Below are 25735 nucleotides of genomic sequence, written 5' to 3'. Positions count from 1 at the left end.
AGGGGAAAGGGGGGAAGGGGAGGGAGGGGGGAGGGAGGGGAAAGGGGGGGAGGAGGGAGGGGAAAGGGGGGGAGGGAGGGGAAAGGGAAGGGGGAGGGGACTGGGGAAGGAGGAGGTTAAGGGCGGGAGAGGGTGGGGGAGGAGGTAAGGGGGAGGATGGGGGTTGGAGGTGGGTAGGAGGAGTAGGGTGGAGGAGAAGAGGGGGGACAACAGGGGGAGAATAGGAGATGTGGAGGAAAGAGGAGACTGCGGGGGGGAAGGGAGGGCAGCAGCGAAGAAACAATAAAGGGGGGGTGGGTGAGGTGTAAAGCTGGAAAAACAGGGGCAAGGGGGGTAGAAAGACAGAGAGGAGAGCTATGGAACAGGAGAGACAACACCGGGGGAAAGGGGGGGAAAAGCGGATGGAGTAGGGGAGAGGAAAGAGAACATGGGATAGGGAAGAAAGAAAGGAGGAAAGACGGGATATGGGACAGTGGAAAAATGGAAAAGAAAAAAAGGGGTGATGCGGAGGCAAGGAAATGAGGAAAGGGAGAACTGGAATGGAAGGAAAACGAGAAAAAGGGGACTGGGGGAAGGAGAGGCGCAAAGGGATAGTGGATATGTGGGGGGGTGGGACAGAGAAAGAAGTAAAGTGGCAACAGCTGGGAAGCCACCAGGAAAAGACAGAAAGCGTATGAGGGTCAGGAAAAGGGAGAGTGTAACTGGAGGGAAGAAAACGGAAAGGGGGAAGTACAGAGACAGCTTTGCGTGGGGGCAAGGAAAGGGGAAAGCAGGAAGAAGGACGGCTTGAGAATAAGGAGGAGAGGGGAAAGTGAGGATGGAACAGTACAGAAAGAAAGGAGGCAAGGAGAGACGGAACAGTGCAGAACTAAAAGGAGGAAAAGTGGGATGGAGGAAAAACAAAAAGAGGGGTGATGAGGGAAAAAAGGAAAAGGGGGAAGGGAAAGTAGAAACAGTGGGGAAAAAAACAGCACGGGCAAGCTGTAAAGATGGAAAACCAGGAGCAACAGTTAGGAGGTGGAGGCCAGGAGGTGGAATCCAGAAGGCGGAGGTCGGAGAGTGGAGGCCGGAGGTCGGAGAGTGGAGGCCGGAGGTCGGAGAGTGGAGGCCGGAGGTCGAAAAGTGGAGGCCGGAGGTCGAAAAGTGGAGGCCGGAGGTCGAAAAGTGGAGGCCGGAGAGTGGAGGCCGGAGGTCGAAAAGTGGAGGCCGGAGAGTGGAGGCCGGAGGTCGAAAAGTGGAGGCCGGAGAGTGGAGGCCGGAGGTCGAAAAGTGGAGGCCGGAGAGTGGAGGCCGGAGAGTGGAAGGTTTCCTGTGTAACTGGAGCATGGCACACCGCAAGTGCATGCCCATGGGCAGGCCCCGTCCTATTAGGCAATATCTTGAAATGACACTAAAAATGTCCTTTCCCCAGGGCTGCTATATCACGTGTGTATCTTCGGTTCTTATGATTATGCTGCAGAGCACCGCCTAGAGCAAGTAACACGCATAAACCAGCTCTCAAACATGCACTAATTACACACAAACTGTCACAAGGCACTGTCATGAGTCACGGTCATACACACGTGCCTCTGTGATTATTCCAAGGCAGATGTGCACAAGATCAACAATGCACAGCCCCATTCCACCGTGCACACCTCAAGACCACTGTATGCTCACACACACTCTCTGCGACTGAGTTGCACACACACCGGTACCCAGCCAAACCCAAAAGGCAAAGCAAAACAAACCGGAGTGCGATGAGACCAAACGATACTTTGCTTGAGTACATGCTATACATTATTGTTTGCACCTGCAGACAACACCGAACTTAATCAGCTCCTAATGCTCATTTCACTGCTTTACTGCTCAAACTATCTTCCTCACACTACTCCTCAAACCTCATTTAGTACTCCTACTATCTCCCTACCTGCTTGCCCACATTACATAAACTGTCTGTCCCTCAGCCTCGACACCGTGGCTGCCGTCAAGTTCCTCCTGGTGACACCACGATAGGTACGGGCCTTCCTACACTTCCCGCTCCCCTCAGTGATGCGCTCTCTTCCCACGTGTGTGTAAGGTCCCCGCTGCTGGACTACCGCATCTCCAAAACTTGCTTGTCTGAAGAGGGAACAGGTGACTGCTGCTTCTCTGGAACCAGCTGCAGACCTCCGCAAAACAAACTACACAAAAAAAAGTCATGTTGCCATACTTGTCACAGCCCTTGCCAACACTATACCTCGCTTACGAAATACTGAAAAGTGCACCTGCTGCAATACCCATTCCTGCTCCACACTGGGCATCTCCCACAACACCCCACAACTTTGCTCCAGGACCATGAACAACTGCTACAGACAACTCCCAGAAACTACCAACACTATTCACCAACCAGGAGAATGTGCCCCAATAACACCAAATCCAGCAACCTACCAAGTAACCCTGCCTGCAAAAACCCCGGCCCGTGCCTGACCTCCGCCCAAACTTTGGCCATGAACGTCGCCTCACATAGCGGCCGGGACCGGGAAAAAAAAACTCAGCCAGGGGAAAAACAAAAAAAATCCCCGGGGTACGGTTTGTTTATTCGAGCTGTGTGCCCTACATGCCTGCAAAAGAAAACATGCAGACCTCCGCAGCCATCCTGCGGGTCCACAACACAAACAAAACACACCCCCCTCCCTCCGCTACACCAAAAGCCTCACCGCCCGCTCGGCTCCTACGTTCTCCCATGTGACGGCCGTAAGCAGCCATTGGCACGTCTCTGCGGCACTCCTCAGGAGTGCCAAACACAGCGGCCTCGCAGGTGACCCTGCCTGCGAAAACCCCGGCCCGTGCCTGACCTCCGCCCAAACTTTGGCAATGAACGTCACCTCGCAGAGCGGCCGGGACCGGGCAAAAAAAAATAAGGCGGGGGGGGGGTGGGGTGGGGTGGGGAGATTCCCCGGGCTGAGGTTATTTTATTCCAGTTATTTGCCCTACGAGCCTGCAAATCGCTGACTGCTCTGAGCCCTGTCACACTGCTCTATGCCTCTGCTCTTTCTGCACGCTTACTGCAAGTCACCTACAACAACTGCATTACAACTGCAAAGGCATTACTGTCTTACCTTACCTTACCTCACTGTCTGTTTCGCATTCGCACCGCTCCCGGCCACGGACAGGGAGACGGAGACCCTTTAGCCATCTACGCTGCCTACACAATACCATACGATACATACAACCATAGAGCCCTGTAATGTGCACCCAAGTCAAACAACTTGACGTGCGCTTAGAGCGCCATCGAGACAAAATATGATACAGGGTGGTACAATGAGCGTCCATCTCCGACAGCAGTACAGACGGTTAGGGAGTGGGACGACGCATGGTGCTCTCCGGCAGCGGTCCGGATGATTACGGAGGGGTGCCGATAGAAGGCAAACACCGATTTGGAGCGATACGCTGCCAGCCGCTCCCGTCTGTCGGTAGATGCTGATGCGGACCAAGACGCGGCAAATCCAATACGTAGCTGAACAAGGCAGTACGCATCGAAATACAGAACAGTGCAGTAAAAAAAACCACAATAGGCGGTGGTATGATGCCAGACCGTCTCAGACGGCGGTCGACACTATTTCACGGTAGTACAATGCAGAACCGATACTCAGCAGAACACTACAATACACATTCAGATACACAGTAATCCAGTAACAACACACAGTACGGGGCAGCACAAAGCCAGATGATCTCTGCTGGCGGGCGAGATGGTTAAGGACCGTCACGATGGGATACAAAGTAGAGCTACGCAATATGAGATGGTCTCCAAAGTCAGTCAAGACTACTACAGAGGAATACAATGCAAAACCAATACAGAGACGTACAGTGGAATAGGCATTTAAATAGGCAATGATCCAATTAAAAAACAACCCAAAACAAACCACCAGGGTCATACAATGCAAAACCATCTCCGATGTCAGTTGAGACCGTTACAGAGCTATACAATGTGAGAAACGATGCAATACAGGGTCATACGATACAAGACGGTCTCGGATGGCAATCGGGAGACATCCAGCTCACAGTGCGATACGATGCAAAGCCGATACGATGCCAAACAAAGCACGGTGCGTTGTGGTACAGACCGATCGACTACAAAAAAGAAAAAAAAAAAAACACACAGTACGGGACGATATGAAGCGAGACTGTCTCACGTGGCGGTCGAGATAGTTACAGGGCGGCACGGTGCGAGACAAACCGCAACATGGGCCGATACAACGTGAAACGGTCTCCGATGGAGGTTGAGACAATTCCAGGGCGGTACAACGCAAAACCTAACAGTGCCGTACACATTCAAATACAGAACAGGCCGACAGAAAACGCAAGACGGAGTTACGCTGTGAGACGGTCTCGACAATTACAGGGCGGTACGATGCGACACATACCCAAATACAGACCTTGACGAAGCAAAAACAAAAAAAAAAAAACACACAAGCGCTGCCGACCGAGGCGGTCTCGGACGGCAGTCAAAACTAGACTGCTGCAATGCAACGCAACGCAACTCTCGAATGAAACGTGCGCGAGAAGCTTGGGTTTGGGACCCGACCCCAGAAAGACACGCGGATGAGATGCCGTAGGACATCTCTATGGGACCAGAAAGTACAAGAGCGGAGCAGAGCGGTCCGTCTGGGCCCCATCGCCTCCCCAAAGGTGACCCTCCAGCTACATCTGCGATGTTAAGTACACTTGAAGGTCCGATCGCAGGCGGCAGACGCAGACCTGTGCCGCACGCAGAGGCCACAAGAGTGACCGTGAGACGCTATAAGACTGTGGGTGAGAACGACTCCCGTACGGTCAATGATGCCAGCGCAGAAGCCCTACGGCGCCACGATGATGCAGATGCCTTACAGTGGCCCCGAAAGAGAAGCGACGACTGCCACCCCTGACAGAACGCGACTGTCAAACTCATAACGGCGGATGCATGAGAAGGCAGGCTTTAAGACCTCAACCCCTTAAGGGCACGGGAACGAAACCCCAGAAGAGTACTCTGTGGAAATGGGAATCTCGACGACGGAGCCGCACGTGCCGCCTGGCTGGCCGCCACGAGTGGAGACTGATCGGAAAGATCCGCAACATAATACGCACTGGATGGAAGGACGCTTTAAAGTAGGCTATCGAGACGAGAACGGCTCGAGGGGCACTATGCCGACGAGACGACGCTCTCTAGACACTCGGGAGGGCTACCGAGGTGCCTGTGGATCGCAAAAGAGCTACGGAGACTTCGAGACCAGAGGAAGGTATTACGCAAGACAGAGAAAACGGACCACACAAACTACATGATGACAGACGTGAGCCGGAACGGCCCTGACGGGTGCACACTACCCTCACGCTGAAGAGCGACCCCCTCCCTTTACCTGCCCAAAGGGGACCGCTCCGGGACAGCCCTCTGCCCTACGCTAACTTTAAAACCCGTCTCCGCAGTTGCCGACCCTGTCCCCTCGCTCCCCAAACAATCTCCGCCGCGAGTCCCTCTGCTGACCTTTTGGAGGGCCTGGACTCCTAATCCATCCTCGACAAAAAAGACCCCGATTGGCAAACGGCATTATTCCTGCAGGCGACAGATTCTTCTTCATCGCCTGCAAAAACAAACAAAAAAAATGCGCAGGCAACAGTGCCATTGGGAAGCATCGCATCGGTCAACATAGACTTTTCCTGTGACAGCCCCCGCCTCGGACACGCCGTGGTGTTCCGCTCACCTGATCTGCACGGATTCCGGAGTCGGGTGCTGTGACCGTCCTTCTTTCTGGCACCTAACACATTCAGGAATTGAAACTGGGGAAAAACAACAAGAAAACGACAGCCGAGTCTAACTGCTGTCACAGAGATAACGGTCATATCTCCCCTCTAGTACCAAAAACAATGACCCACCTGCTCACGGTGCTCTGCTCGGCTCTGCTGCGTCACCCTGCGCAGCTTGTCCCTTCGTATCTGAAAAACCAACAGCGACGATCAGCTGGATGCAGAGAGATAGCTTCGTAACAATAAAGTCTCCATCCTTTTTAGAAACCTCATCTGCACGCCAACTGGCAGCTCGCCAGAAAGAAAAAAAAAAAAACAAAAAAAAAAAAACACACCACACCCACACCACAAACTTCAAGCCCCACGCAAAACATCCTTGGCGTCTTTGAGATGCAGTCTCCTGCGCTGCCGCTGAACGGCCCCTCCCGCAGAGCTCTGCCCTTCCCCATAAAGCGTTAATGAAAAACCCGTTGGCAAAATCTGCTGCCGGCTATTCGGTCCAAAATGACCTTACCGCCTTTGCCTCGACACATCGACATATTAATTGTAGACTGTTACGGCTATCCCACCTACCCCTGACTCTACACCCCTGGGCAGGGCGACTCCGAGCCACGCAGACATGCACAGATACTACACGGAACACCACAAACGACCCGCCTCAAACGTGAGAGAAAACTCTCAGCGAGAAGAATGACGCAGGGATGGAAGTCGCTGTCGGGCAAGAACACCTGCGAGACCACAACGGTGACGTGAGGACGCTCTGGGAAACACGCAAAAGAAAGAGTAGACCGTCGGGGCCCGTGACGAGAAGTGACTCTCAAAACCGAGATGACGTATGTGCGGGAAGCCCGGCTTCGACACAGAAGAACATGAGGATGAAGGGAACGACACCCGGTCCCGGAAAATGGATGGGTAGAGAGCAGAGCTGCTCGTGCAGCCGGGAACGATGCTACAAAAGCGGGGCGACCGAAAAGCCTTCTGAGGCTCAAGACCGATCCACACTTTAAGCTCATAAAGCGACAAGAGTGACACCCGATTGGCGCCATGCTGATGAGTACTGCCGATCAAGCCCCACGGGCTGCACACGAGGCACGTGTCGTGCTCCTCGTGCAAAGCGCAACGACGACATTAAGAACGGACGAAGCTCTACAACACGGAAGACGTATCACACAGACTGTACGACAACAGACACAGGCTGGAACCGCCCTGCCCGGCACACGCTAGCGTCGTGCTGACGAGTAACCCGCTGCCCCTTTACCCACCCAAAGGGGACCGCTCCTGGACAGCCCTCTGCCCTACGCTACCTTTAATACCTGTCCCTGCAATTGCCGACCTCGTCCCCTCCTTCCCCCGACCACACTGCGATGCCGCTCCCTCGACTTATCTTTCAGAGGGCCGGGAGGCTTAATCCATTCGCAACGAGGAAAACCGCAGTCCGCCAACGGAATTCGTCCTGCAGTCGCCAGGATCCTCTTCGTCACCTTTAAAGACATACCCAAACCCCACACAAGAGTGCGGTCAGTCGGCATCGCGTCAGTCAACACGGACCTTTACCGCAACACGCCCCTCCTCAGAAGCGCCGCTGCGTTTCTGCTTACCTGCTCCGTGTCAACTCCAAAGTCAAATGCTGCGGCTGCGTGTGAGCGGGCACGGGAAGGCCGCGGGAAGAGCCACAAAAACACAGGTGAAGTGTGACGAGTAAGTACTTTGTCATTACACCGCCAGCCGGGAAATTCCCAAAGGGGGGCCCGGGCAGAGGCACACGAACGCAGATCCAGGCATCGATCCGTCTGTGCTAAAGCATCGCCAAATGGGCTGTTTACACCTGTATATCGGGGATTGCCACAGCCAAATTTCACTGCCACGCTTTGCCCTTTCCACAGGGGGGCGGGAATCTCAAGCTTGTCCAACAAGGTGCTTCTGAGTCTCTCGCAGGCCTGTGTTATCAAAACGCAGATGGTCTGCCTGTCAAGCAGACAAGACTAAACAACCATTAGGATGGTATACGTGTTCCTCTACACCCCAGATCCGAGTCACTTGAGCAGGTTTAGAATCCTCCTTGACATCCTTCCGCTTCTTCTCCCGTGCGGCGAGTCATCATTAGTGACACCTAAAACACCGAGAGACTCAAAATTATTCTTGCGCTCCCAAGAAGTCACCGGCCCCGCACGCCTCCTCTCGACTACCCGGCTCACCTCAAACCCTCATCCGCTCCCAAAGGCAACCCGCACAATGCCTGCAGATTAAAAGGGAGAAACGCTTCACTGAGCTGCCACGTGACACTTTGCTATTAGACACCGATGGGGCCTGCGCTGGCCTCGCCGGCTAGAACTGCTCATCGGCGTGCAGCATCGCCCATCTCAGCCTGTGTGCGGCACCTGCAAGAACACAAGCAAAGCAACACGTGCTGAGATACACTCTGAAACTTCAGGCCGTGGATAAAAATTCCCGTGTCCCGCTTCTTGACCTTGACAACTTTCCGGCCCATCCTCCGTCACTTTGGGTGGCAGCCCTGGGTCTTGCGCCCCACCTGTAAAGCACAAACGGCACGGGTTCCTTACAACTTGACCAGCCTGAAAAAGGACCGATACTTCAGCCCACCGATCGCCGGTCACCTGGACCGAGTCGGCCACTGAGTCAGCTCATCGCATCAAGGATTCAATTCGGGAAAAAAAAAAAAAAAAAACACACACACACCACACACACACACACACACGCTGTCATAGAACCACCGGTCACATCTTCCCTCTAACGCCGCACATGGCGACCCGCCTTCTTATAGTGCTCCGCTCGGCTCTGTTACGTCGCCCTGCGCAGCTTCTCCCTCTGCATCTGAAAAACAACATCAAACAAGTCACCTGGATGGGAAGCGATGGCTTCCTCATTCCAACGGTCGCATTCCCATTTACAAATACTATCTAGACACCAACACAGCCTGCCATAAAAATATAACGTTATCCCATACTCAAAGTGCCACACGAAGCAGCCTTTCTTTGTCTTTGAGGTGCAGACTCCTGCACTACTGCTGACCAGCATGTTCAACATGTCGCTGCTCATCTCAAAAACCGCTGATGGAAGAGCTGTCCATACAGCCTGCCGATGCCACTCGATCCCACATGATCGGACCCCCTCGGCCCCAACAGCCTAGCCCGATCGCTGGGTTCACCACACACTTTCTGCCGACCCACCTACCCCTGACTCCACACCCCCGGGCAGGGCGGCTCCGAGCCACACACGCACGGATGGACACACTGACACTACACGAAATCCTACAGTGAACCTCAAAGATGAGAGAAAACTCTCAGCGAAAGTGACGCCCCCTCGAACAAAGACGTCATCGAGCAAAATGACGCGCGAGATCGTAACGGTGAAGTGAGGGGCCTCGACGGAAACCCCGAAGAACGTGCAGAACGTCACGACCCGCGACAAGAAGTTACTCGCCAAACTGAGAAGACGTACATGCGGGAAACCGGGCTTCAAGACCTAAGAGCGCAACGATGCGGGACAGAAGGCCCGCGCCCTGAGAACGGACGGCCAGAGAACAAAGCTGCTCACGCAGCTGGGAACCGCGCCGCAAACGAGGACCGTCCAGACACTTCCGTGGCACCGCACCTATCCACGCTTTAGGCCTTTCATGCAAGAAAAGCGGCGCCCGACTGGCGCTATGCCGATGAATACAGGTGTTTGAGACTCCGGGGTGCCGCCCGAGGCGCCGTGCCTTGCTGCTGGGGCGCAAACCCGACATCGAGATCCGACGAAGGTCTAAGACACCGAAGACAGACCGCACCGATGACACCGCAGACACAGGCTGGAACCGCCCTGCCCGGCACACGCTACCGTCGGGCTGGAGAGTAACCCGCTCCCTTTACCTGCCCAAAGGGGACTGCTCCGCGACAGCCCTCTGCCCTACGCTAACTTTAAAAGCCGTCCCTGTGACTCCAAAACTTGTCCCTCAGCTTCGAGCTCCGTGGCTCGTGGCTTCCTCACCTTATCTTTCCAAGAGTGATGGGTCTGAAGCCATCCTCAACAAGAAAAACACCACAGGCAACCAAGGGGATTCATCCTGCATTCACCAGGTTTCTCTTCATCATCTGAAAGAAAAAAAAGAGGAAAAAATAGTCACACAACAAAACCACACATGAATCTACAGACAACAGCGTCATCGGTCAACATCGCATCGGTCAACACGCACTTTTCCTGCGCCATCCCCAGCTCAGATGCGCCGTGGCATTCCACTCGCCTGCTCTCCACTAACGCTGCCGTCACAGGCTGTGGTGCTCATTGCTTGTAGTGCCCGAGAGACACAAAGTTACAATTGCACTTAAATAACTCACCAGCCCCAGGCGCCTCCTCTCTACAACACAGCTCACCTAAAATTCTCCTCCGATTCCAAAGGCAGCCTGCACGGCACCTGCAAATTCCAAAGGGAAACGCTTCACTGAGCTACCACGCCATACTTGGTTACGAGACACCTACCCTGCCCGCAAGCCCCTCGCCTGCTCCTACGGCTCATCAGCACGCGGCACCACCCCACCGAGCCTGCTTGCGGCACCTGCAAAAACCCCAGCGGCACAGCACGTGCCGAGACACTGCCCGCAACCGTAGCCCCTGGCCACCGATTCTCATCTCCCGCCCCTTCACCGCGACAACTCGCCGGCCCGTCCTCTGCCACTTCGGGTCACCGTCTTCACCCTTGCGCGCCACCTGTAAAAACCAAACAACACCAGTCGCTTATCGCTTCGCTGGCAATACAACACCCAAACAACTAACTGCTAACCAATCACTCACCGACCACAGCTTACCCGGACCGAATCAGCCCCGGTGCCCATATCACACGGTGCTCGTTGCTTCAAGCTTCCAACTGAAACGGAAAAATACCCTCTCGTAGTCATCACAGAGCCACCGGTCACAGCTTCCCTCTAAGACCACACACTGACCTGCCGTCTGACAGAGCTCCGCTCGGCTCTCCTACGTCGCCCCACACGGTGCGTCCCCCCGCACCTGAAAAAAAAAAAAAAAAAAAAAAATCAAATGTAGTCACCTGGAGGCGGAGAGATAGCTTCATAATGACAAGTGTTCCCATTGACAAATGCCATCTACAGCCCAACTACAGCCTGCCAGAACCAAAGGCCGCTAATCTTAAACGCCACACAGAGCGGCCTCAATACCTCGGAGAGGCAATCTCCGTCGCTACTGCTGAACGGCCTCTCCCACTTAGCTCTGCTGCCCCCCTTAGAACATTACCAACAAAAGCTGCGCACGCAGCCCGCCGATGGCTACTCGATCCCACGTGACCGGACCCCCTCGGCCCCAACAGCCTAGCCCGATCGCTGGGTTCACCACACACTCTTTCTGCCATCCCACCTACCCCCGACTCCACAACCCCGGGCAGGGCGGCTCCGAGCCACACACGCATGGATGAACACACTGACACTACACAAAATCCTACAATGAACCTCAAAGATGAGAGAAAACTCTCAGCGAAAGTGACGCCACCTCGAACAAAGACATCGAGCAAAATGACACGCGAGATCATAACAGTGAAGTGAGGGGCCTCGATGGAAACCCCGAAGAACAGGCAGAACGTCACAACCCGTGACAAGAAGTTACTCGCCAAACTGAGAAGACGTACATGTGGGAAACCGGGCTTCAAGACCTAAGAGCGCAACGATGCGGGACAGAAGGCTCGCGCCCTGAAAACGGACGGCCAGAAAACAGAGCTGCTCACGCAGCTGGGAACCGCGCCGCAAACGGGGACCGTCCAGACACTTCCGTGGTACCGCACCTATCCACTCTTTAGGCTTCTCATGCAAGAAACGCGGCACCCGACTGGCGCTATGCCGATGAATACAGGTGTTTGAGACTCCGGGGTGCCGCCCGAGGCGCCGTGCCTTGCTGCTGGGGCGCAAACCCGACATCGAGATCTGACGAAGGTCTAAGACACCAAAGACAGACCGCACCGATGACACCGCAGACACAGGCTGGAACCGCCCTGCCCGGCACACGCTACCGTCGGGCTGAAGAGTAACCCGCTCCGCCTTTACCTGAAAAGGCTAGCAGGTACGTTCCTGCAGTCACCGGGTCCGTCATCTGCAAAATAAATAATTAAAACCACCACCAAATCCAGAGTCAGAAGCGACAATTAATTATGGCACCTAAGACACCAAAGAAACACAAAATTACCGTTGCGCTTGCATACGGTCACCGGTCACACGCTCCTCCTCATTACTACCCTGCCCACTTCAAATGCAGGAGACCGCAAGGGAGCGGACCTCATCGACACCCAAATCCCACTGCAAAAACGTCTCAGAAAGTCTGATGAACCTGCCTCCCTTTCCCCTGTCCCAAAGCTTCAGAAGCCCCTTCTTTTCTCTTGAACTGACAGGGAAGGAAGCCCGCTTCTTCCAGACAACTCCCGCTCTGTATGAGTGCCTCTGAACTCCTCTTGTCAGCTGCCCCTCGGGAGCTGCTCTTACGAGCCACGCCCTGCAGGCAGCTCCTTTCTAGCCACGGAGTCCAGGCTGCGTTACAAACCCACAAAACAAGTGAAAACCGCTGTACATTAAGTCTCTCCTACTTTCTTGAGAAATGCTAACTCCCCATGTATGGATGTATACAAGATGCTCACCCTAGCGCCCGCCAAATAATCTTATTGCTGCTCCTACTATTAAAATTTATATTAGCAACTTACACTGTATGTAACAAAACCGGTGAGAAAAACCCACAGAGTTCCATCACCAATTAAGTCAGGAATTCCAGGTAAACGCAATGCACCTGGAAAAAAAAAAAAAACAAAAACATGCTATTAAACCATCTTACCATCCCTGTATGCTCAATACTAAATTACTGACCTTACAAAAAAAAAAAAAAAGAAAGAAGAAACAAAGAACAAATTTACTTTCTATTAAATATGCTGCTGAACCTTAACTGGTCTGGAAGGTCTTTTCTAGAACTTATGAGTTGCCCTTCTCTAAATGTAAAAACACACCAGCCCGAACAGCTAAGCCAGCTGCATTTGACTGCAAGATCTGCGAAGGACCTACACCACAGACACCCAACAGCAGAATGAGCTCACTCAGCAGAGGCTGTGGCTCATATACCCCGGGCCCCGCCTACCACCCTTCCCACAACCCCCCGGGAAGGGGTGGGACGGACCAGCAGAAGGCATAAAGGCTGCCGTGGGGGTCACAGCTCCTTTCCTCGTCAGCCTTAAGTTTACGGCACGCGAGGGAGCGATCGGGAACAGCGGCGCTTACGAGAAAGGCCGATATCTGCGTTTCTACCGGGACTGCAGCGACGGTGGCGGAGACGTGACCGGGTAGGTAATTCCACTGAATTGTTCCATTGCGTAGATAGAAAGAATTAAAAATCATACTAAGCCCGAAAAGACGCTAGTTTACTAAATGTAATAATGACATTATCAACAAAATCTATGTGCTTCGGTTTCTTTTCACACAGAATACAGAGCTATGGGGTCATACGTTCCTTTTAGCGGCAACGTGCATACTACCTATCTTCTACCTGAATTACGTTCTGGATAGGACTGAACGATGAAACGGAACTAGATCCCGTGAGAAAACCTTCTCAAAAATATCTCTGCTTATACCGTACGTCACTTACTGTAAAGTGCTGATAATTTAGAGCCCTACGTGATCTCTCCTTGACCGATACCGTTAACGGATCTAGATGAGTCCGAAAGGACGGAAAGCACCAAAACATGTGGAAATGCAATAAAAGTATCAGAAATGGTATGAAGCAGTCTAAGTAACACCTGAGTACCTAGAACAAAAATAAATTGCAAAAGACAACAAAAACCACCATGGGAAGTATGTCTTTAAAAGCAGATGAGGGTTTTCTAAGAGGAGATCTGAGCCGACGATAGGCATCTTTAGGGTGCCGGATACAATATAGAAACATACATAAGACAGACACCAAACGGGTGGCTCTGGAGCATACAGATGGCTTCGGAAAAGGATCTGTCAGAACAGGAGACACGGTCAGAGGAATTAGAAAGGTCCCAAAGGGGCCAGAGACACCAAAGGAGATGCGGAGGTGCAATGAGCTCAAAAGGGAATTGAGCAAAGTACAGATGTCCTCAGGGACCCGGGGACTGACTGGAGGCGCGCCGAATGCGTGGGAAGATGGAAAGACAGACCAGAGTAACAGATGGGGACTCGGGAAGCGTTCTTAGGGGAAAAGAGGGGTGCGGAGTGCCCTCCAGATCTAAAATAGGGCTCAGGGACGTAACGCATGTGTCACGAGAGCTCAGCGTGGGGAGCGAAGGACTCCCACGGGGGCCTGAGAGCTCAAAGAAGCCTCAGAAATCAGGATGAGGAACTCCAAAGGGGATTTTGACAAAGTACAGATACTGTCAGGGCACTGGGGGCAGAAAGAAGGCTTCTTAAATTGCAAATAGTAAGCTAAGGGCGCTCTGAAGTACACAAAAAAAATACTACCAAAAGGAAGCTGAAGTGCTATAAGAGTGCTGTGGAGTACGAGAAAGGACTCAAAACACATGGCTCTAGAGAGTAGAGACGTTATGGAGGGGCAGGGTAAGAAAAGAAGTCTCGGAGCCACAGCGGGTGCCTCAGGGTTCTGGGAGGGCATCTGGGCAAATTACAGATGAATGAGCTAGAGAAGCACCTAACTGCGATACCCTCGATAGCAGAGAGAAAAATAAAGGAGGGCTGCGTGGCAAGGAAAAACCAGAGGCTCTGACGGTCTGAAAGAAATGGTGCTTAAGTGCTACGAGGTGCTGAAGTGATTGAGGAGGGTCTCGGGAAGCGTCTTGATGGTGAGGATGAGGTGTTGAGGGGGCTGAGGGACTAAAAAAGGCTTGGAGATGACGAGGAGGAACTCGGGTGAGCCTCTGAGTAGAGTACAGATGGTCTCGGGTGGCAGGGCAGGGAAAGTGGGTATCGTAGGTAGCGTAAAAGAAAAAGTGAGTGCTCTACAGCTCAAAGATGACCCCACCTAAAGAGCTACAAGATATATGTGGAGCGCAGGGGAAACCCTCGGGAGTCAGAGAGCCAGAAAAATGATTGGGATTAAATCCCAGCAGAGTAGATGTGTCATCGGAGGGCCGGGGAACTAATAGAGCCACGGCTTGCGGAAAGAGGGGACAGAAGGCCTGGGTTGGGTCTGAGTCTTGAAGAATGGTCTGGGAACACCTGCCCGCCAGAGTCACGAGGTTCAGACCGGATGCCCTTGCTTTCTAAACTCCTCAGAAAGGAGTCTAGGTGGAACCTGTCTTAGCCTCTGACCGTAAATAAAGAGTCCAGACCCCAGGTTCTGTCACAAAGCTGGTTGAGTAGCAGCTCAAGCTGGGTGCCGCCAAAGAGGGACCCCGCGGGTTCTTTTCCTGTGCTTCTTAAAGCCTCACAGTCTATTGCATACGCTATTCACGCACACGTTCACATGACGAGCATGGCTCTTAAAATCATAGAATCATAGGGTTGGAAGGGACCTCTGGAGATCATCTAATCCAACCCCCCGCCAGAGCACGGACGCCTTAGAGCAGGTTGCACAGGAACGCATCCAAACTCCACCACTTCCCTGGGCAGCCTGTTCCAGTGTGCCACCACCCCCAAGGTAAAGAAGTTCCTCCTCACGTTTAGGTGGAACTTCCTATACTCAAGTTTGTGCCCGTTACCTCTTGTCCTGTCACTGGGCACCACCGAAAAGAGTCTGGCCCCATCCTCCTGGCACCCACCCGTTAAGTATTTATAAGCGTGGATCGGGTCTCATCTTTGTCTCATCCGTCGATGCATCTCATCCGTCTTCTGATGTTTCTGGGCAGAACGGTCCCTTTCTTCATTTCGAAGAATTATAGTTTCCCCTTGAACGTAACAGTCACTCTAATTCATAATGTTAACTATACAGTCTTCATTATTATTACTTATACAATTTCATTAAGGTAGTTAGGTTACAATGTATCAAAGTCACACAAAACTACTAGCTGTTCTTGTGTTAAGAAGCAGTTCCACCAAAGTTTGCTACGTTGCTAAGTTACATCTTGCTGTCTAAGGCTTCATACACTTAGCTACATACACTAAGGAAAACTGGTTTCCCACTCTGGGTCACAGATATGGACTCAGGAACTCTTCCGAGGGAACAAGAGGGGTGTGCCGCCTGCGATAAAGCTAAAGGTGTGCTAAGGGCAACCTTGAAAGCACCCGTAGGCATTGCGACATGGTGAGAGGGATCCTGAACGGGCCAGAGAGACCAAAGAAGACTTGGGGACACGAGGAGGGAGTCCGGGGACCAAATGGAAGCGTGCTAGATGGCAGAGAGGATGATAAAAGAGCTCTGAGGCTCTCAGAGCGAGGACGGGTTTCTGAGGGAAAGAGCTCAGACAGAGAATTTGAAAAGTAACAGGGATAGAGGAAATAAGAAAGAAAATTTAAAAATAGTGATGGCAGACTCAAAAGATGTAAAAAGAAAATCTAAAAAGCGAGGGCACTAAGGAAAGGCAAGAAATAATTAATAATAGAGACAGCAAAGGAGATAAAATGTTGACAGAAAATCTTAAGAGCATCCGTGATTAAAGAATCAAGGAAAAAATTAGAAAATAGTAATGGCAAACTAAAATGCAGAAGTAAAAAGGAAATTTTAAAAGCAATAGCACAAAGGAAGACAATTTTTAAAAGATGGCAAAGAGACTAAAAGTAGGCATAGCAAGGACATTAAAAAAGCAATAGGCAACAGGGGAAGTAGAGCCAAAGATTAACAGCAAACTAAAGCAGATGTAAAAGAGAATTTTAAATGCGATGGCACTAAGGAAAGACGAGAAAATTTAAAAAGATAAGCAAAAAAGAGAAATGGGAGAAAAGTAGAAAATTTAACAAGAGATGGGTAATAAGGAAACAAAGGCAAAAAAAACCCAGAAAACATGAACAGCTAACTGAATCAGACACGTAGAAAAAAGATTTTCAGCATTAATAAAAGAAAAAAAGTTAAAATAAACACAGACAATGAGATAAAAGCAGATAGAAGGAACAAGTTAAAAGCAAGAGCAATTACAGAAATAAATAATAGAAAAAAAAATACAGAAACAGCAAACTAAATAAAAATATTTAAAAGCAACGGGGTACCTGACCAGCACAGAACACTTAAAAAAACAGTATTGGCAACTTCATAAAAGTAGACATAGAAAGAGCTACAGTGACAGGGTAAGAGGCAGACAGGAAAACATTACAAAATGGGGACAGCTAAATGAATAAAAGTTGATCTAGTGACAAAACATAAAAAGCAAACAGATTAATAAACAGGAGAGGGGGAGAAAATACAGCAGAGAAGCTTATCACAGTATCACAGTATGCTAGGGATTGGAAGGGACCTCAAACGATCATCTAGTCCAATCCCCCTGTCGGAGCAGGAACACCTAGATGAGGTTGCACAGGAAGGCGTCCAGATCAAGATAAAGACAAAGAGATTACTCAGCAATTACTGTCACAGACAAATCAGGCTCACCTTGGGGAAATTAAATTATCATTCCTCAAATAATGCAAATAAGCACAAATGCAAAAAAAACAAACACCCTCCTGCCACCCCTCCCTCTTTTCCTGGGCTCCTCTTCTCTCCTGACTTCTCTACAGCCCACCCCTGACCAACGCAGGGGGACGTAGCGCTGGGTTTGCGGTCAGTTCATCGCACTTTGTCTCTGCGGCTCCTTCCTCCTCGGGCTCTTTTTGTGCTCCGGTGTGGGGTCCCTCCCACAGGGCTGCAGGTCCTGCCAAGAGCCTCCTCCACCCCAAGCTCTCAGCTTCCTTCAGGCACAGCCACCCGCTCCGGCCTCGGGTCCTCCACCCTGGACCTCCACAGGCTGCAGGGGGACAGTCTGCCTCCCCGTGGTCTTCACAACAGGCTGCAGGAGAATATGCTCTGCTTCCTACCAGCGCTGCCGATGGGCTCAGCTTTGACCAGACGCACATCCGTCTCAGAGTGGGAACTGGCTGTGCCCAACACTGGACCGACACCCGGTGTCTTCTCACAGAACCCAACGCCTCACATGGTGAACCCAAGACAACAGCGATGGGCTACAGGCCAGGAAGGAGGAAGCGACAGGGAACCACACTGACGGAGATGGGAAAAAACAACCAAAAAAGAGCGATGGGCCACAAGGCAGAGAGGGAGAAATTAAAAAAGGGGACAGTGAGGTGGACAGAGATAAACTGAGACATACCAAAAAACCGCGATGAGCTGAAGGGGAGAGACAGAGCAATTAAAGAATAGGGATGGCGAGCCAGGCAGAGAGAGAACCATAAAGGTAAAAATGGACTGTGGGACACATTTTATATTCTAAAATCCTTTATGCAATAGAGGAGGTTTTTTGTAGAATAGATTTTTATTTTGAACACCTTCGCTATACCCAAACAGTCATATGTCAATAGATAGTAAAATGAGAGGGTTTTCTCTATTGCAATGGGGGGAAAGGGGGGGGAGGAGGGAAGGCAGGGTGGGAGGGGTGGAGGGGAAAGAGTGACAGTGGCAACACAGGACATGGGAAAGAATAGCGAAAAGCAGCAAGAAGGGACAGGGGAGTAAAGGAAAGCGAGGCAAGGGGGAGAGAAAAGGTGGAAAGTGGGTGTGAAGGCAGGCAAAAATTGAGAACAGCAGGGGAAGAATGGGAAAGGAAGAAAGTGGGAATGGGAGGAACAAAAGTTAAATGGGGAAAGGGGGGACATGGGGGGGCAGGGGACCAGAAGGGAAAGAAATGGGAAGGGGGGGAGGGAAAGGGGTCAGGAGGAAAAACAACGGCAGGGGAAGATGGGGGGTAAAAAGGAGAAAGAAATGGGAGGGAAAGAGACAAAAGAGGGCAGAAGGAAAGGGGAAAGAATGGAAGGAGAAACAGGGTGTGAGAAATGGAAGGAGGAAAGGGGGAGAGGGAACAGCAGGAACACAGGAACCGGGACATAGGAGGGGGGAAGAGTCAAGAAAAGGGAAAGGGAGAACACAGAATGGGAGGGGAGAAAAGGGGAGGAAAAGCAGGGAGAAAAGGGGAGGAAAAGCAGGGAGAAAAGGGGAGGAAAAGCAGGGAGAAAAGGGGAGGAAAAGCAGGGAGAAAAGGGGAGGAAAAGCAGGGAGAAAAGGGGAGGAAAAGCAGGGAGAAAAGGGGAGGAAAAGCAGGGAGAAAAGGGGAGGAAAAGCAGGGAGAAGGACAAGGGGGACAGAGAATGGAAGCAAAGACAGGGGAGAACAGAACAGGGGATGGGGGAAGAAAAGTGCAAGCAGGAAAGAGGAGACAGAGCAAAAAAGAGCAAATGGAGGACAGAGGACAAAAGGGGAAAAAAGGGCAAAGGGAGTACTGGGGAAGAGGAGGGGGAAAGGGAGAAAAGGGGAGGTGGAAAAAAAAAGGGAAAAGGGGGGACAGCAGACTGGGGAGAAAAGAAAGGCAGAAAGGGTGAGACAGGAGATGGAGTGGGGGGAAGGAAAGAGAAAAGTAGGACGGGGGGAAGAAAAGGGAGAAAGGGGGCACATGGGACATGTGGGGTGGGGGTGGAACTGAGAACGAAGAAAAGGGAAGAGGGGGGATCCAGGGGATGGCAACAGGGAAAGGGGCAACGAGGGAAGGCAAAGGGGAAAAGGGATGATGCAGGGGAACAGTAAGCGTGCAACGAAAGGGGGGATGATAGGGGAACAGGGCGACAGGAAGGGGGACAGCAAGGGGAAAAGAGGCAACATGGGTGAAAGGCAAGGGAGAAAAGGGGGATGAGAGAATAGGAGATGGGGTGGAAACAAGGAAAGAGAAAAGGGGGGGACAGGGTTCAACATGGGAATAAGGGGGAAAGGGAGAAAAGGGGGAGCCAAGAAAGGAGGAAAGAGAGGAGAGCGGGGGGGGGGGGGGCTGGGGGCAGAGAAGAAAGGGGTGACAGCAAGGAAGAACCAATAAAGGGGGGGCGGGTGAGGTGTGAAGATGGAAAAACAGGAACAAAGGGGGGTAGAAAGAGAGAGGGGAGACATGGAACAGGAGAGACAAGACAGGTGGAAAGGGGGGAACAGCAGCTGGAGTGGGGGAAAGGAAGGAGAGAATGGGATGGGGAGGAAAGAAAGGATATGAGACAGTAGAAAAATGGAGAAAGAAAAAAGGGACTATGCAGGGAAAAGGAAATGAGGAAAGGGAGGGCGGGGATGGAAGGAAAAGGAGAAAAAGAGGACCGGGGGGAAGGAAAGTGACAACGGGAAACCAGATATTTGGGGGGGGGGGGGGGAGGAGAACTGAGAAAGAAGGAAAGTGGTGATGGGGCAGAAGCCAAGGGGGAAAGACAGAAAGGGGGTACAAAGTATGAGGGTCAGGAAAAGGGAAAGTGTGACTAGAGGGAAGAAAATAGAAAGGGGGGAGTTGAGACAGGTCTTTCGGTGGGGGCAGGGAAAGGGAAAAGCAGGGACAAGGATGGTGTGGGAATAAAGGGGAGAGGGGAAAGGGGGGATCGGACAGTGCAGAACAAAAAGGACGGAAGAGGGGATGAGGGAAAAAAGAAAAGGGGAGGAAGGGAAAACAGAGACAGTGGGGGAGAAAAGGGGGACAGGCAAGGTGTAAAGATGGAAAAACAGGAACAAGAGAGATGGAAAGAGGGAAAGGGGGAACGGGGGAAGAAAAGGGAAAGGAAGAACATGGCACGGGAGAGGAATTAGGCGGAAAGAGGGAACAAGGGATGGAGTGAGGTGAAGGCAAGGGAGCAAGGGGGAAGAGAGAATAGGAGACGGGGTGGGAACAAGGAAAGGGAAAAGGAGGGACAAGGCACAAGCTGGGAAAAAGGGGGAAAGGGGGAGCCCGGAAAGGAGGGACAGTGGCAAATAAAGGTGAAAGGGGGGACTGGGCCAAGAAAGGAGGAAAAGGGGGGACGGGCAAGGTATAAAGACAGCAAAAACAGAAACAAGAGAGTTTGAAAGAGAGAAAAGTGGAACATAGGATGGGGGAGACAAGACAAGTTTGAAAGGGGGGACAGCAGATGGAGTGGGGGGAAGGAAAGAGAGAAATGGGATGGGGGAAAGAAACGGAAAAAGGGGGGACATGGGACACATTGGGGGGGAATTGAGAAAGACGGAAATGGGAAATGGGGGGGGAAGGCATGGAGAAAGATAGGGGATAAAAAAAATAAGGATAAGGGAAAGGGAAAGTGCAACTAAGGAGAAGAAAATAGAAAGGGGGAAATTTGGGACAGGGTTGTGAGTGGGGGCAAGGAATGGGTGGGGATAAGGGGGAGAGGGGAAAGGCGGGATGGGACAGTGCAGAAAGAAAGGAGGACTAGATGGGTGTAAAGAGGAAAAACAGGACAGGGTAGGTGGAAAGAGGAAAAGAGGGGACGTGAGGGAAAAGGCAGATAGCAGGGACAGATGTCGGGGGAAGAAAGAGATATGGCACAGGGGAGGAATTAGGTGGGACAAGGGAACAATGGATGAAGTGAGGTGAAGGCAAGGGGCAAAGGGGGTGGGAAGGCAGGGGGGAAAGAGGTAATAGAGAATAGGAGGTGCGGTGGGAACAAGGAAAGGGGAAAGAGGGGACAGACGAGCCGAGGAAGGAGGAAAGGGGGGACGGGCAAGGTGTAAAGAGGGAAAAACAAGAACAAGGGAGGTGGAAAGAGAGAGAGGGGCAACATCGGACAGGGGAGAAAAGAAAGGCGGAAATGGGGGGACAGCGGATGGAGCGGGGAGAAAGAAAGGGAGAAATAGGACGAGGTGGAAGAAAGGGGGGGGACATGGGACAGGGGAATAACGGGGAAAGAAGAAAAGGCGTGATGGGTGAGGAAATGGGGAAAGGGGGGGGACACGGAACACAGATGGTAGGGGGAATTGAGAAAGAATGATAGGGAAAAGGGGGGATGCAGGAGAAGGAAAGGGGGAACTAGGGAGAAAGGGGGAGCATGGAACACATTGGGAAAGCGTAATTGAAAAAGAAGAAACGGGACAACGGGGGGGGAAGCAAGGGGCAAAGGGGTGACAAGGAGGGGAAGGACAGAGGGAAAGGATGTAGAAAGGGGCAATGGGGTTGGGGAAATGGAGAATAAGTAAAGGGGGTACCAAGGATGAAGGGAACGAAAGGGGAAAGAGCGAAACAGGAGACATAGGACAGGGGAAAGAAAGGGGAAAGGGGGGGAACAGTATGGTGGGGAAGAAAGGGCACGGGGGGTGGGGGGGTATAAAGGATAATAAGCGAACAGGAGAGGTAGAACAAAAGGGGAAATGGGGGACATTACGGGGGGAAAGGGGTGACAGGGTGGAAGAAAGGGAAAGGAAAGGGGGAACATGTGGTGGGGGAATACATGGAAAGGGGGAAAGGTGGGTTGGGAGGGAAGAAAGGGGACAAGGGAAAAAAAGGGAAAAGGGGCATGAAGCGAACAAGAAAGGGAAAAGGGGGGACTGGGAGACACAGGGAAGAAGGGGGAAAACAGGGAAAGGGTCAGGGAAGAGTGAAGGGGAAATGCAATGAGCCGTCCCATCACCTGAAATACGCTATGCCTTATGTCCCTTCTGCTTTCTTTAAACGTACTGAAACTCCGTATACAGACACATACAAGATGCTAACCTGAACCCCCACCTGATAACCTCGTCTCTATAAAGAGAAATTACATCAGCAACTTACACAGTATACAGCAACATTAGTGAAAAAAAAAAAAAATTTCCATTTTCAGTAAAGTCAGGAATTAATCAAAATTGAATGGAAAAAAAAAACAATACATATTATTAAACTCCACTCCCCCGAGGCTTCCTGGACGCACGGTGGCTCACACGTGCAGCTGACAGAGGTACTGGTGGGCGCTGTCAGGAATGGCTGGGAGCGATCATTCCTCGCCACGGGGACCATCCGTTCCTCTCTGGGGGCAGCTGCCTGTGGAACCCCCTTCTTTTCGCTCTTCAGCCAGCTCCGGCAAGCATGCATGCCCAGGCAGCCCCAGACCCTTAGGCATAGCTGGGCCAGCCCCATCCTCAGCCTCACTGGCTGCACCTGAGGCTACCCCCACCCATCCCCACCTGCACCCTTTTTAAACCCTTGGCCCCGTCCCACCATCACCTCACCGGTCCCACCTGGGCTGCCCCAGCCAACAGCTGGAGCCTGTCAGGAGCAGGGGCCCTTGCCAAACCCCACAGCACATCTCCCCCTCCCCTGCCCCTGCCCCCAGCCACGAGCTCTGCGCTCAGGGGACACAAACACATCCAGGGGCACAGAGGAGGCAGCAAAAGTTTATTCATTAATGTACGCAAGAAATCCCAGCAGTGAGTTGGCTACAAGGCTCAGTACCCAAACACAACAGGACAGAGGGAGAAGAGGCAAGAGAAAAGCAGGAGGAAGGACAGAGGGACATAGAGAAGAGGTGTGAGACAGGGCGCCAGAAAACCGGATGCTGCAAACAAGAGAGGGGTGGGGAGTGGGACAGCCATGTAGAGAGAGAGGAGAGTGGAGAGACTGCGCAAAAAAACAGGGACAGAGATAGAGGAACAAATAAGAGCGACAGGGAGCAGGACAGAGGCCAAAGGGACCAGCAGGACAAGAAGACGGAGACAAGACAAGGGGCAGGGAAAATTTCTACAGTGACAGGGGAAAGGAAACACTGGCACAAAAGAAAAAAAAAAAAAAAACTAACAGGGATCTGGACAGAGGTAGACATTGAAAGAAAATTTCAAAAAGCGATATGGTACAAGAAACATAGACAAAACCTAATAAATAGGGACAGGGAGATATAAAAAGAAAGTGAAAAAGAGTGACTGGGTGCAGGACAGAGAGGGAAGAATGGGGATTTACAGACAGGGAGATGGCTAGAGGGAGACAAGGACAGAAAATTTTGAAAGCAATGGGATACAATAATCATACACCAGAATTAAAACCTAGGTACACAGAGCTGCATAGAGGGAGACGTAGGAAGACAATTTGAACAGCGACATAGTACAAGCCACACGGGCAAGAAATTAAAATTAGTTTGGGGAATCAGAGAGAGGGAAAGGTAGGAAGGGAAATTAATTTTACTTATTTTTAATCAAAGTTGTCTTCAATGAAGTCAGTAATTCTAGGAAAACGCAGTGCACCTAGAATAAAATAAAAAAAAAAAGCACACTATTACACAACCTTGCCACCCCTGAACACTCATTACAAAATTACTGACCTTAAAAAAAAAAAAAAAAGCACGAGTCTACTTTCTACTATATATGCTGCTGAACCTTGACCGGCCCTGAAGGTTTTACCTCAAATTTATTAGCTCTGTTTCTCTAAACGTCAAAACACGCCTGCCCAAATAGCTGAGCTGGCTCCAAAGCTGCATTCAACTGAAGGACCAACAGAGCACCTACACAGCAGAGGCCCACGGGCAGAAAGACCTCCCTCTTCAGAGGCTATGGCTGGTAGACCCCTGGCACTGCCCACCGCCCTTGCCACAATCCCCTGGGAAGGGGTGGGGCCAACCACCAGAAGACATAAAGGCCGCCACAGGAGCAGAAGCTCCTTTTCTCACCTGCCTTCAGTTCAGAGCGCATAAAGCACTGAACCTCTTTTTTTCCTTCTGGGAGTCTCAACTTGCGTCCAGCAATTATCAAACCACTTGTGTTCAATTATGTCGATGTGTTATTGTGGAAAAGACAATTTCATAGTGGTGGCTTTATGTTTGTAACCTTTAGATATTTCTGCAGTTAATTCTTAACCATTTCCTGTAGCTTGAGAAGCATGCTGTTACGGAGCACTTCATTTCCACATAATGCACAGGCGCTTCGGGTGCTCTGGAGGACTGCGGGGCAATAGATATTGCCATGAGGAGGACTGACGGGCATTTCTGGTATCCTGGAGGACCGTGGGGCCATAGAGATCGACGTCGGAGGACTGACAGGGGCACGCAGACAGAGGGACGCGTTTTACCACACACAACCCTGAATCACGGGAAAATTTACATTTACCAAAGAGAGCCCCTTGGAAGGTACTCCCAAACAACACTTGGCAATAAAACTTTCACAGTTTTTTCTCCAGGCTGCCTCACCACGTGCTTGCGGCAGCACCGCTGGCCCGGCCCGGTCCAGGACCCGCGCGCCGGGCCCCGCTTCGGCTCTGGGACGCTCCGACTGCAACTTCGAACTGAGCGCCATTTTTTCCCCCGGCCCCCTCTGCTTCAGAGCGCCCAACACGGCCCGCCCACCCCGCGCGCCCATCGGCCGCCGCCGTCACTCTTCCTTAGAACCCCGCTCCGTTTGCCTGGCCTCGCCAGAAATCCTCACCCCGACGAGGCGATCCGACCAATCGGAGGGCGGCAGCCACGATGTGATTGGCCCGCCCCCCCGCCTATCCGCCCAGGCGGGGCTGCCATGGTGACAAAGCACCAGCGGGGGCGCAGCGCCGTTGCCGGTGTCGCACGGAAACAAACTCCACCCCTCATGGCGTTATAAAGTAGGTATGTTTTTCGCAGTGCTGGGTGCAAGGGGGATCGCTCCTCTAAACTTGCACACCGTATCCTAAAACCAGCGCTTCTTTCTCCTTTGCAAATTCTTTTGCTATATAAGGCTATTCTCTTTGAGGGTTTTGTTAAAATACTTGCCCCTTTAGTGTTCTGCCTTAACAAGTCAGACTGTGCAGGTATGTACTTGCCCCACAGCGAATACACCTGAATTCCAGACAATTATTGAGATAAAACTCCTATCTCCCGCTAGGAGAGATAATATACTTGCAACACGCTGAGCGCTTAGCGCGAGCAAACAGGCAACAGCAATGACAGAGAGGACAGGCGCTAGCGCAGGCTCCACATGAGGGGCCACACTACTACTCTGTCTTATGTCTCTTTCCCGCACAAGTCCTACCGATTCTTTATATTTTCTACATTCCCGCAGATTGCCTGCTTAAGTTTGCCTGAGCGCTCAATCCTATCCCAGTCAGACCAGTTTCCCTGACATTGAGTACACCAAAAATCACTGCCAAATCGTACCCAAACGTCCTGTTCACAATTAAAGCAATCGAAAACAAAGATCGGATAGCATGAAAAATCCCAAGGTCTGTGTATGGGACACCAAGGGTTAATACTTAGTTCGA

At 51.7% G+C, this 25735-nt stretch overlaps 3 long non-coding RNA genes across 3 annotated transcripts; all 3 read right to left on the bottom strand.

The window, feature by feature from the left end:
* Window positions 1-3506: 3506 nt before the first annotated feature.
* On the bottom strand, window positions 3507-5926 carry LOC309685768. Its single transcript, XR_014270487.1, has 4 exons — window positions 5866-5926; window positions 5694-5769; window positions 5477-5573; window positions 3507-4089 (listed from the first exon to the last, which is right to left on the bottom strand). It is a non-coding gene; the product is annotated as an uncharacterized lncRNA (long non-coding RNA).
* Window positions 5927-8096: 2170 nt separating this feature from the next.
* Window positions 8097-8521, bottom strand: LOC309685772. The gene is made up of 3 exons (XR_014270490.1): window positions 8434-8521; window positions 8204-8266; window positions 8097-8114 (listed from the first exon to the last, which is right to left on the bottom strand). It is a non-coding gene; the product is annotated as an uncharacterized lncRNA (long non-coding RNA).
* A 1460-nt stretch (window positions 8522-9981) lies between these two features.
* Window positions 9982-11798, bottom strand: LOC309685771. Its single transcript, XR_014270489.1, has 6 exons — window positions 11781-11798; window positions 10674-10737; window positions 10539-10597; window positions 10378-10440; window positions 10107-10147; window positions 9982-10020 (listed from the first exon to the last, which is right to left on the bottom strand). It is a non-coding gene; the product is annotated as an uncharacterized lncRNA (long non-coding RNA).
* Window positions 11799-25735: the final 13937 nt, after the last annotated feature.

This window comes from Vanellus vanellus (assembly GCF_965231255.1).
Source record: "Vanellus vanellus genome assembly, contig: HAP1_SCAFFOLD_1250, whole genome shotgun sequence".
Taxonomy (NCBI): domain Eukaryota; kingdom Metazoa; phylum Chordata; class Aves; order Charadriiformes; family Charadriidae; genus Vanellus; species Vanellus vanellus.
This window is presented reverse-complemented; position numbering and strand designations above follow the sequence as displayed.